This window comes from Gobius niger (genome assembly GCF_951799975.1).
Source record: "Gobius niger genome assembly, chromosome: 11".
Taxonomy (NCBI): domain Eukaryota; kingdom Metazoa; phylum Chordata; class Actinopteri; order Gobiiformes; family Gobiidae; genus Gobius; species Gobius niger.
Window position 1 is genome coordinate 7156565 of NC_136862.1, and position 12959 is coordinate 7169523.

A 12959-nucleotide genomic window follows, 5' to 3' on the forward strand; every position below is an offset into this window, starting at 1 on the left:
CACTTAGGCTGAAACAAAAGTGGTCTGACTCTGGAGAAATCCAACTATAAAAACAAAACGACAAGTGCAGTCGGCATACACGCTCCGCTTAGTTATTGATGGGGGACGACTCCAGTGCTTGACGGCGCAGAAATCAAAGCGGGGTCTCATGCCATGACATGAGTTCTGTTTACACTAGACTTCTCTGCTTTTATCAGCTGCTCTGCCCTTTGTCGCGCTTCGATCCGCGCTGCGTTCTTATCGGTCTCAGTTGGCCCAGACCTTTTAAACCACTGTGATCTTTTTGATGATTCAATGTCTGGGTTTTTCATGTTGCTGTAGCTGCACAGTGCTGAGGTGAATATAAGGCAAGTAATGCTTTTTCATGCATTGCTTGCCTTATATTTTTTTGTAATTTACTTTCAAAAGGGTCTGGATACAGCATTTCAAAAACCTGTCCAGTGCTTTGACTTTATTTATTTATTTATTTGATCGGGACAACACACATTAAAGGGGCTAGATGCAAGTTAGCCATTTTATGCTCACTACTGCCACCTCAGGTCACACGTGTAACTGCAGCTTCTATATTAAGCTTGTGCATGACGGCACTTCGGACCCGAAATAACACCCTTTTGAGTGACAGGGCAGGATTTTAGAGGCAGTTGTGGTGAATTTGTCTGGGCCTTAGGACATTGTTGAAACATGTAAGGGGGAGGAAAATACTTCATTTTAACATTTTTAAACTCCGTATAGTCCCTTTCATGAACAACACAAGTTGTGCACAAATTGTGAATGTGCCAGCTTATAGCTGCTCATTTACATCTGTAATTCCGAGGCAGGTCAAACGAGCAATAAGATGTATAGAGGAATACAAAACATAATGTAAATCTATACAAATTACATTTTAGTTCAAATGAGCGCAGGACTGACTGACTTTAAGATGAAGTTTAAGTTGTTTTTAAAAGGTGGTTCAAATGCTCTGGTGCAGAGTCCCCTCAGGTTTAGGGCTAATGTAGTTAGAGAGTGGGGGAGGGGCAACACCATGGAGTGCTTTGTATTCACCTTATTCTGGAAGTTTGCGTGGGCGCCGCCATGAATTTTGCCGCCCCTTTTTCTCCGAGGGCTGGAGAAGTCAAGATAAAACTACACGAAAACAAAGCCGATTTCACGAAACGGTGCAGCGTTGACATGTTGGTGCAAGTGAGCATGCGACGTTTTACACAAATCAATCGTTTAAATGAACTGGCTTCGCGCTCGACTGGAAGTGTCAATACAATTGAAGTGCAGAGACAAAGCAAAAAGAAGCAAAATTGGACAGGGCGGAATAAGGTGAAAATAAGGGAAGTGTTAAACAAAACGAATAAAATAAAAAAATATATATGAAATTTAGAAAATGTATCATTTGTATAGTTCCAGGATACTGCAATGAGGATATTGTCTGATCACTGCAGCGTCTATTCCCACAGCCGTAGAAACAAACAGGAAACGGAGTAAACCAGTCAGCAAAGGGCGGGGCTCTGCCGTCGATGTGGTGTTATTAGCAGTTTTCCATTAATATTCACACAGGATTATTTATTTATTTATTTATTGGTTTATTTGGTCGGGACAGTGCATGTTAATGAACATACATGGGTCTCATGCATGTAAACAAGCCACACCGGATTGTAGCCTTGGGCTAATTTCCATCCGTCGTCCCCCATGCACACTCACAAACACACTCGGGAAGAAAAAAACTCCACACACAAATCCCTGGTGGGAATCGAACCCTGGACCTTCTTGCTGTGAAGCACGAGCGCTAACCGCTGTACTATCGTGCTGCGTGCAACGAAACTCAACTACTGTCGATGTGTTTTTGGTCATTTTCCGCCGATTGGAGACACAGTCTTTCTCTCTCTCATGTGACTTTCGTAGTTTGGTATCGAGGTACTTTACGCGGCTCGTGAACAACACGTGACGCAAATGAACAAATCTGATTCCACAGGATCATTTTGATTTTTCTGATGCTGTCACTGGGGGCGGGGGTTCCAGACTGATCCCCTTCTGTATATAAAAATCATTCTGGTCTCACCAGGCTCGTGAGGTTATATGTCCAAGGCTTTAGATCCAGCTTTTATTGACTTTTTAAAAAGGATTTGTGTATGTTTTTCTGAGTGACCAGGTTATAACACTGTAGTCTACAGTATGTGCGAAAATATCAATGAGTGTAGAAACATCTTTGCTGAATTTATCATTGATCTTGATTTTTGTTTGAAGTTCTGCAAATTGAACTTTATCGCATTAGCAGTGAGTTTAATGTGTTTTTTAAAGGAGAGTGTTGAATCCAGAGAGTGACCCGGAGATACTTGAACTCTTCAACAAGGTCAACAAGGAACACATTGGACCGATTCAGTTTAATAGATGTTTTTGTTAACATCATTCACACGTTTTCCTTTTATTTAACAGTAAGGATGGTGAGCCTTTCAGCAGGACAGGCTCGTTTATGCTCTCATATCATTGAGCTGTATGTTTGTCTGCAGTTCATAGTGAAATCGTTTTCCTGCTGTGCCTTTGTAGTTACATGTCTGATGCTCTGAATGAGAGTTTCAGAGTACGTGGTAAAATGCTTTTTTTTGTCTGGCAAAGCAGCAGTAAATGTGTTGAAGCAGATTTGATAGTAAAGTAACACAGCCTCACCTCGAGTTTACACCACCATTGTTCACATTTTTAGAAAGGTGAGAGCAGCACAAGCGGAGCGGGTCTGTTACAGTCGTGCCTCGTCCCAGAGTCATTTGGAGACCTCGGGCCCATGTGCATGACATGAATGACCATCTAATACACCTCATCTCTGGCTTGGTTTAAGTTTTACAATTTCTCTCATTGATAAGACGCTAAACGCCATTGACGGCACCGAGCTCAGAGCACGGGACACATCGTTGTGTTTCGAACACATTTGTCACCAGTGGCATGCTGGGTAATCAGTAGGGATGGGCGGATCAATACCACAGCATCGATGTATCAATACCAAACGGCTACTTTTTAAGTATCGATATTGGGCAAAAAGTATTGATATTAATATGCATATGTAAAAATCTTTGTTCTGAGCCAAAACAGTCCACAGCAGCAGGGGATTGAACTAAGCCAGCCATATCATTCTGGTTTAGATTCTCTTTGTCATTAAAGTATTAATTTTAAACTGTGTTTATGTATTTAATTTCACATTAACATTGTTTAAGGGGACTATACGAAGTTTGAAAATGTTAAAACTAAGTATTTTCATCCCCCTACATGTTCCAGCCATGTCCTAATGTGTAGAATGAGCTCAGACCTGTTCACCACAAATACCTCTAAAATCCTGCACTGTCACTCAAAGTGCCGTCATGCATGAGCTTAATATAGAAGGTGCAGTTACACATGACCTGAGGTGGCAGTAGTGAGCATAAAATGACTAACTTGCATCCAGCCCCTTCAATTAACCAGTTTAAGTAACATCATTTTAATTTACGTATTAATTTTATAAAATAACCAGTTTTAGAAATGTATATTGATTGAAATACATTCACCTATATAAAAGGACCAGTATTGAGAAAATTGACCCCAAAAGTATCGGTATCGTATCGATTCCAAAAAGTGTGGTATCGCCCATCCCTAGTAATCAGGTGAGCTGGGACATTTCCCAGTGAGCTGCCGGTATTTTATTTGGAAAACAAGGTCTGCTGACTGTGGAGTTCAGACTCCTTAGTCGAGTGATTGTCCAGTGAAGTTAATCCACTTGTTTATCCACAGTACAGAAGGTAACCACATTTTGAATTGAGCATTAAGGATTTTTTTTTTTCCACTAAGAAACACGTCGGACAAATGAGAGCCTCGCTCGGTATATCAACTATCTGCATTCTGTTCATTATGTCTAGTTTTCAAGTCTGAAATCCATTCTCCTCTATATTCATCACTCTACTTTGTAAACATTATGACTTTTGCATCTCAGCATCACGCAGTAAATCTTATGCTCACACGGACGCCACTCGTCTGAGGTTAAATAACATAATTCCAAAAATTGGCTCATTGCTGATTTGCCAGAGGCTCAGCAGCGACCATTAGAGCTCTGATTGATCTCAACAGCTCACAAACACAACTAGTTTGTGCTAGTGCTGCTCCCAGAAAACAGACACAAACACACACACATGCGCCCAAGTTTGCCGTGAAGTTTGCAGTCATTTTACTTCATAATCCAACATTTGATTTATAGCTTCATGGTCTGAATAACTGAGATCATGAAAAGAACACTCTCGCTTCACAAAAAGAAAGTCCCGGGTTGGGTGTGAAGTTTGTATTTTCTCCACATGGATAGTTTTTCTCCAGTTTGCCCCATCAACCCAAATGTAGCACATGACTCTCGGTGCAACTGACCAAGATATTATTATGTTATTTAATTTCATTTAGCGCTGTTAATTCAAAGCCACATCGTGTAACTTAACTGAGAGTGAGACGTCTCCAGCTCGCCTCCATGGAGATGTTGAGTAAAGGCAGCCAACTACGAGATTTAAACAGGTCCACATCCAAATCCATTCTTTGATTACAATCTGCAAAAGTAGCATTTTCTGCCGAGATACTTGCCATCCTCCCTGATCAGGGGGCCAGGGTTAAGCTTAGGGTTATGAATTGTGTTTCACTCACACAGATCTCACTCATATTTTTAGAAACTAGAAGGTCTTGGCTTTCAAATGAGGTATCACATTGGCATAAAGGCTCTAAACTCTCCAGTCAATGCGCTTTGAGATTTGGATATGCATAATTACTAACCCTAACTCTAACTAGGGGTGGGAGATATTGACAAAAATGAATATCTCATTATTTTTTTTCAATATCTCAATATTCAGACGATATTTTTGCAAACCTGCAAAAGAAATCTGTGCAAACTGCCAAAAAAGGTCCAGTTGGTCTTTTGACTTGCTGTATCTGACCTTTTATTGTATAGAATTACTAGTTTATAAAGACATTATTGATTTAAACATTAGGGCAGGGCGATATGTACAAAAATGTATATCACGGTATGAGAAAGAAATATCACAATAACGATGTATTTGGCGATATAATTTACACCTGACAAAATACTTCAAAATCAAAGTCTTTGGAAAATAGGGCAAATACATGTAAAGCTTTTTTATTCTATTATCTATTGTTATTTATTCATAGATTCTATTTATTCTAGATATCTTCTGTGTTCTTCTGTGTTCTAGAAGAAAGGCAGAGGGAGTTTGTCCTGAGACCTACGTGAGAAGTTAACAAGTGAGAAGATTATTATTAGCCTTTACCTGTGTTTGTATCGTGGTTTTCTTCATCCTGTTGTTAGCTAGCTCCGGGCTAAAAATTAGGAACATTAGCCAGCAAGCGAGGCAGTGCTACAACTTGTCCTGAGCCCTTTCCTCGCAAACATGAGCGACTCAAATGACAAACTTCATATGATTAGATTCTTAATCTCTGCAATCGCTCCACACTGCCATTTTGTTGTTTTGACTGTGTTACACAGGGGAGGGGGCGGCAGGTTCGCACCGCACTACGGTAACCCACAAGGACAATGCGAGTCTGAAAGTCTGAAAAAAACGGTGGTGGAGGGAAAAAAAATAAACATGTTTGGGGTCGGATTGTACAAATTATGAAATATTCAATATGCCAATTTTGCATATCGTCCAGACAACAATTTGGATATTGTCCAACCCTAACTCTGGCAGGTAACAGGTTAAACGACCTGGTTGCTTTTGCATGTTTAAATAGTTAGAGGAGAGTTTTTAAGTGAAAATTCAAAAGCTGCTGTCACCATTATATAAATGTATCATCCCTAATCTTCAGTGGAAAGTAGAGCGTAGGACCCGCAGGGGGATCCACACCTACGCGCTCCAGTGCCTACCTCCACCTGAGCTTCAATGTGGCTAATTGGACCCTGGTGGACCGCTGTGCCACCTGAACTGAGCTCCCATAACCAGAACTAAACACTTTTTCAAAAAATGTCCAACTCATTCGATGTTTATTTGGCAAAGTGACTTATACGTATGGAATATATGTGGGACTAAAAGATAAAAAAAAAGTTGCTGTGCTTGACTTTTCTCTCAGCTGAATAACTTAATTTTCCCCTTCAAGATTTGGCATTCATTAAAACGGAGTTATCTGCAAGGGCACCCAAGCCAAACACATAATGTATTTTTTAAAAGTTCTGCTCTCCCTTTAAATCCTAATTAAGACGGCCTGTGCTTCCACTGCGATTGTGTCCCTTTTTGGAGTCCGCCCGTCGACTGCTCTGGCAGCTTCTCAAACGTGGCCGTACAGTCTGTTTGACGGCGGGATTTCATTTATTACGTTCCCTCGCTTCTCCCCCTTTCCCAGTAAACGCCGCGATTTGGAAAGTGTGTTCCTTTCAAAACCGACAAAACTAAACATTTGTTCGGGCGGGCTGCTCCATGTAAACAAGTCTCTCGCTCGTCTCGGCGAACAGCTCGACTCGCCCAAATGTAATTCCGCGTTTGGCACTGGGAGCTAGCATACTGTCAGCCGTAATATGAAGTGTGCATTCAGACGTACTTGTGCAGTGATTGGGCAATCAGCAAAATCGGCGGCGCTCGGAGGGCGCTCGCCCGGCTCTGAGAGGAAGGAGAGTTGGAAAAGGGAAGTGTTTATCCTCACACGCCGATGTTAATGCACTATGTACGTTAAACACTGATGATTAGCACGTCGGAGGTAATTGATGTTTTGCTGCTTCGTTTCTGTGTTAAAGGTATGTTTTTTAAATATTACCTATCCGTGTTCAAATCGGCAAGGTGTGAGGGTAGTTTGGAGCTCTTTTTAGTTTTGTTTGCTTTGGTTCAGTAGATTGAGCCCCACACTGTCAGATTCTATTAAAAGCAGTTTGGAAATTCACTTAAAGGGACCGTCTCTTACTTCCAGAATCCCAAGACCACAGTACGTAAAATGTGTGTGAAATTTGTTCACATCTATATACATTAAAGGCCCTATACCAGATTTTATTTTAGTACAAACAATGAAAGGTGAAACCACTGTATTATCTTAGGTGTGTCCAAACTCATTCTTAACTTTCTTACCATAGTAGTTTAGACACATTTCACTAGTTTCAGAGTCACTTTTCAGGGTCACTTTCACAGAAATGCATGAAAACATGTGTCTTTTTCCCCTCACAAATGTCCCTTTTATACAAAACGATTTTCATTCCATTACTAGAAAAAAATTACATGCATAAGACCCATGTGTGCTCATTAAAGGAGCTATACCTGATTGTACAAAGAAACAGGGTCAATTTCAAATTGCTATTTTCTGGTCCAAACTCATCTCAAACTTTCCTAATGCATTTACAACATCAACATTCGTTTAGACCGGGTTTTACAACTTTCAGGGAGGAAAACTATCACTTCACTGTAAAAAATGCCTACTAGCCTGACATTTTATGACTGTTTAACAGTTTAACCAATGTTTTTTTGGATAAATGTCTGCTTTAACCATATACTAAAGGCACTGCCCCAATCAAATAAACCAATAATTAAAAAAAGTTCACTTTCTGTTTCATACACATTTGACTGAGCAACATTTAGCCTACTAATATTGGAGTAATATTTGGCCGGTTGTATCTGTACTTTTACTCAATTATGAAATCGTACTTTGACCACCACCATCCACAGTACTCCAAAAGTACTGGTATGGCATCTCTAGATGATGTACAAAACTAGTATTGGTAGAAAGTGGTACAACCGTTTTGCCCAGCAACCAATCAAAATGGTCACCCCTGGACTAGAGTTTGAGAAGCTTTTCAGACTTGCTAAAGCAGGGGCGTCGAAGTGGTTTGGGTCCTGGGCTGACATTCAGCCCCCACGGTGGGTCGTGGGCCGCATATATTGTAAGGACTGTGGCCTCATAAATAACGGCTTAAACTTATTGTGCTTCATCAGCCTGTGTCACATGTTTCTCAAAGCGCAGCATAAAGTCATTATTCATTCACTCCACACTCAATGGCAGTAACAAGCCCTGGGGCAGACTGACCATTTACCACGTGGCTATAACATGCTATTTATATCCTGATCTCTTATTATGTCAGTGCCCTCTACTGGACACATGTGGAATTCTTTCCTTTTTATAATTTAAGCTGCCCCCTAGTGGCTGGAGTGAGCAAACAGGTTATTTCATAAAAAATCCATAACTCCGCACAGGAATGGGCTACAGACTAACTTTTTTTTTTGACATGGTCAGGAATTCATGTCAAAGGAAAAGGCCACTGTTTTCACATACTGAGATATATTCGACGTCTGCGTAGTAAAGTCGAAGTGCTCCTAAAGTACAGGAGCACTTCGAATAAATTACACCATATCATATAGTACCCCTTTTTGTCCGCTTACAAAATCGACATGTTTAATTTTGTTTAACTAGACTTAACTTTTCACGTAGCTGTGTTTAGATAGGGAAATGTGGAACAGCTTGGTAGCTTCTAATTCACCCCAATCTGGAGCTATACCTATAGTGGGAGAGGCTAAATGCTAACAACATTTGCGTGACTGAGCCCATGCACAAAGACCCTTACAGTTACGTTTCTTTAAAGGGACTATAGGGAGTTTAAAAATGTTAAAATTATGTATTTTCCTCCCCCTACATGTTCCAGCCATGTCCTAATGTGTAGAATGAGCCCAGACCTGTTCACCACAACTGCCTCTAAAATCCTGCACGGTCACTCAAAAAGGTGTCACTTCGGGTCCGAATTGCCGTCATGCACGAGCTTAATATAGAAGCTGCAGTTACACATGTGGCCTGAGGTGGCAGTAGTGAGTATAAAATAGCAAACTTGCATCCAGCCCCTTTAAGTATAAATGTTGGCCACTATATCGCAGAAATGAAATGTGCACTTGTGCAGCGTGTCTGTGTGTCAGTATTACCAGACATAGAGGCACAGTTATTCACAGAGAGTCTGCAGCACCATTTATCTATGTTTTTTGTCAATTGAATGTTTACAATATACCTCAAGGAACCGCTTGAACCACTAAACTCCACTCCGATCACACATCACTTGTAATTTTTTAACTCTTTTCTCCGCCCTATCCATCACACTTCAGTTCAGCCCCTTCCTGAGACCCGTGCTGTATTTTTGGACTCCTCGTCAAAATCCGCTGTCACTAGAGATCTTCGTGAGTGCCGATTCGGCTTCAGAAACCCAAGTCAATCACGGCGGCGTGACAGAGACATCCATGTGGTTAGTCACCTCTGCCCCCCCTCGCATCACCGCGCCGCCCCCGCGTTCTCGCAGCACGTCCCTATTATGTCGCTTCTAATTAGCCGAATTCTTTCTTGCCCAAACGGCGACGTCGGGGTGTCTTTACGCGTGCGAGCGTTGCATATGGCTTGTGACAGCGAGGCTCGTAAGGCGCAGTGCGATGGGGAAGGTGTAGAAGAACAAGGTGAGGCGTTTGAAGTCAACGTTAGTGCCGTGTGATCTCGAAGTGGCAGCTTTTCAAACTTCAGACTTATTTTAAAACTGGCCTATGATACAGTGGCACGTCAGAATAGGTACGAAAGACAGGTGTGGGTGGGAAGAAAAAAAAACAACCATGCTGTAAACGCTCAGAAATAGAGCCAGTGTGATTCTTGTTCTTTATTTCTACAACTCTATTATTGGATGAGCGGGGTAAGTTTAGCGTTAACCCTGGTTTTGCGGTACTACAAAGCTGGATGACTTCCTAGCAGCGCAGATCTCCAGGGCACATAACCTGCTCTGGACCAGGACATTTACAACGAGCGCTGCAGAAGACGAGCCACAGGGATCATGGGGGACCCCTCACGTCCCTCCAACCAACTGTTGGTCCCTCTTCCCTCAGGAAGAAGACTGAGGAGTATCAAAGCGAGCCCTTGTCGCCTAAGGTTCAGCTTCTTTCCTGAGGCAGTGAGATTAGTGAATGAGCCACACTAAAAGCCTCTCATGCTGTGTTACCTCTATGTCTTTGCATTGTTGTTTGTTTTAGACAGTATTTATTATGATATATATTTATATTCATAGGTTTTTTTTACTTTGGCACATCACTGGGCCTTGAGGACCGAATTTCATTCTGTCATGTCTTTGTGGCATGTTGGACTGACAAATAAAGTACCTTAAAGCAGTACTAAGTAACTCTTGCCCCCAGAGGCCATAAGCGCAACTGCAGGTGTCGTAGCGAGTTATGATTTTTTAACTTGTTAATTGGAGAGCAAATACTACGCTGACAGGAAAGGCGAAGAGAGAGATGGATATTGTACATCCAGTTATACAATGGAAATATTTTTTTACACTCAAACTTGGCTGTAAATACTGTTTAAAGTGACGTTAGTGACTAGTTAGATTCTCTTAGATTCTCTTAGTGTGTATTGGTGGCTCCGGTCCAGTGGCAGTCAAGTTGCAAACATGGTTTTCTGGCCAGAGACACCAGGGGGAGATGAAAGACCCTCCAATTATCCCATAAACACTTCTATTACCCCCACAGGGACTACGGAAAGGATTTATTAAGGTAAACACGTTACTTAGTATTGCTTTAAAGGGGCTAGATGCAAGTTAGCCATTTTATACTCACTACTGCCACCTCAGGCCATACGTGTAACTGCAGCTTCGATATTAAGCTTGTGCATGACGGCACTTCAGACCCGAATTAACACCTTTTTGAGTGACAGTGCAGGATTTTAGAGGCAGTTGTGGTAAATATATCTGGGCTCATTCTACATCTTAGGATATTGTTGAAACATGTAGGGGGAGGAAAATACTTAATTTTAACATTTTAAACTCTGTATAGTCCCTTTAAACCTTAACCTTAAAGGAACAGGCCACCCTTTTTCCACACTGAGACATGTTCTTGCCTGAGCTTAGACGAGTTCATAAGTACCTGTCTAGTCTGTGTGTGTGCCCGTGGAAGAGCTTGGTCGCTTCTAACTTCACTCCGTTTGGAGCCATAGGAATACATTGGGAGAGGCCCCAAATGCTTGTGGTCTTTGGTCGAAAGACAAAGACCAGACAGGTGCGCATCAACTCGTCTAAGCTCAGGTAAGAACATATTTCAGTATGTAAAAACAGTGGCCTGTTCCTTTAAACCTTAGTTCCCCACTGAGACAACAGCTCTTTGGCCAATCAGAGAACAGAATCCTACACTTTGTCACCCAAAACTGAGAGGGAGTGTGGAGCAGAAAGGGCAGATTGTAGATGACTACATGAAAAAGGCTTATAGGCCTATATCTCGTTCACATTATACCATGAATGAATGAATGAAGACCAATGCATTGAAGTTGTAATAAAGATCGTTAACCCCCCTTAAGCAAGCACATAACATGTCATCTTGAAGTTTTTGTCACTTCCAGATTCACTCACAGGAGACAGAGCAAACAAATACTTCCAAATGTTACCATGATACAATGTTGTTCTCTCATTAAAACACACCTGGAGCTGTGTTTCGAGCAGCTCGCACATCTTCAGTAGTCTTTGGACCTTCACCTGTGGCTCTTTTTCACAAACAGATCCTCCTGGGGTCTTATGTATCCAGGAAATGCTTTTTTCATCTTTTGATCTCTTGCTAAGTTTAATCCTCTTATCATTAAGTGAAAACACTCCTCATAGTTTCACCACAGCAAACACGGGCCGAGCAATCGTTATTCAAAGACAATACCTTTAGGTGTGAAATTCAAATTTTGCAAACTGTCCATGCCAAATCAAAGAGCTGTTTTAAGTTGATATATTCGATGAATCTGATTGTGCCATGAGAAAGGTGTTTGAACTGTTCAAACAAAGCTCCTCTGAACTGCAATTTTTTCTTTCTGTGCAGACTCTGATTAATCAGCACCGGTGGCCATTTAGCGGAAGAGGTGAGTGAGTCGGCCGGAGTTGAACTGTTAATGAAGATCTACAACCAAAACAATTTCTCAGGATCAGGTGGAAGCCAGTGCAAAGTTTCTTCCTTCAAATAATCTAAGCAGTATCTTTTCTTGATCAAAAAGTGGCTGCTTTTGTACAGATGTCTCAGTCCATGAACTGCTTAGGGACAAGAGAAAAGTGTAACGTTTGCTTTATTACAGTGATGACACTTAAAGCTTTGCCCTGGCTTTGTAACTGTGAGAGACATGTTTGGATCGGTTCTTTGTTTTAACTCTTAACCCCCGCTTTAACTGAGCACATAATCTCCAGTTCAGCTTTAAACAAAATCTTCTCGAAAAATGTTGAAAAATAGCGACGATAATCAAGACATAAATGAGGATGGAAAAAAAGGTGTTGGAATAAAACAACAAAGAAAATGCAACAAAAATATGATTTTAAAAAAAGGGAAAAAAACACAACTAAAAGAGGCGAAAAGCATAGAAAAATATGAAAAATATGGCAAAAGAGTGACGACAACGAGGCAACAACGAAACAAAACTGGAAAAAAATGTGCTTGGTTCAGGTGGGGGTTTAGAGGTTGAGCAAAAGAACGTTTAGAGAAAGCACCTGTTGTGCCCTTTGTTGGTAAGAATGAGGGAAGGAGCAAGTTTGACATGTTCAAAAGTGAAACAGATCAAAGATGACTGCGGTCTCTCCTATATTTGGAGATCTCAAAAAATCACCAATGTTAACTGGCTGAAACTCACAGTGGAACGAACCCGAAAGGACCAGTTTGTACAGAGATGAAGAGGAGAATGTGGCTATGTGGTCCTGTGATGTTGGGTATGGCCGTTAGCACTGAAAAAAAAAGAAAAACAAAAAAGAAAATATATATAGTGAGATTATGGGTAAACTGTCATTCCTCACTCCGCGCCATTGACATCAATAACACCTTTGGAGAGAGAATCAATGATGGCACTTCAGTGTCTTCCTACAGAGCATGTTCCAAAAACGGACTGAAACCGAAACCTCCGCACCAGGCCCACTAGTGTTCCCTCTCAGTGTTCCCGGCCCTGTGAATCAAAGCCCAAAGTCACTTTAAAGGTGCATTATGCAACTTTTTTTTGTTGCACAACGAATGGGGTGTAGACAT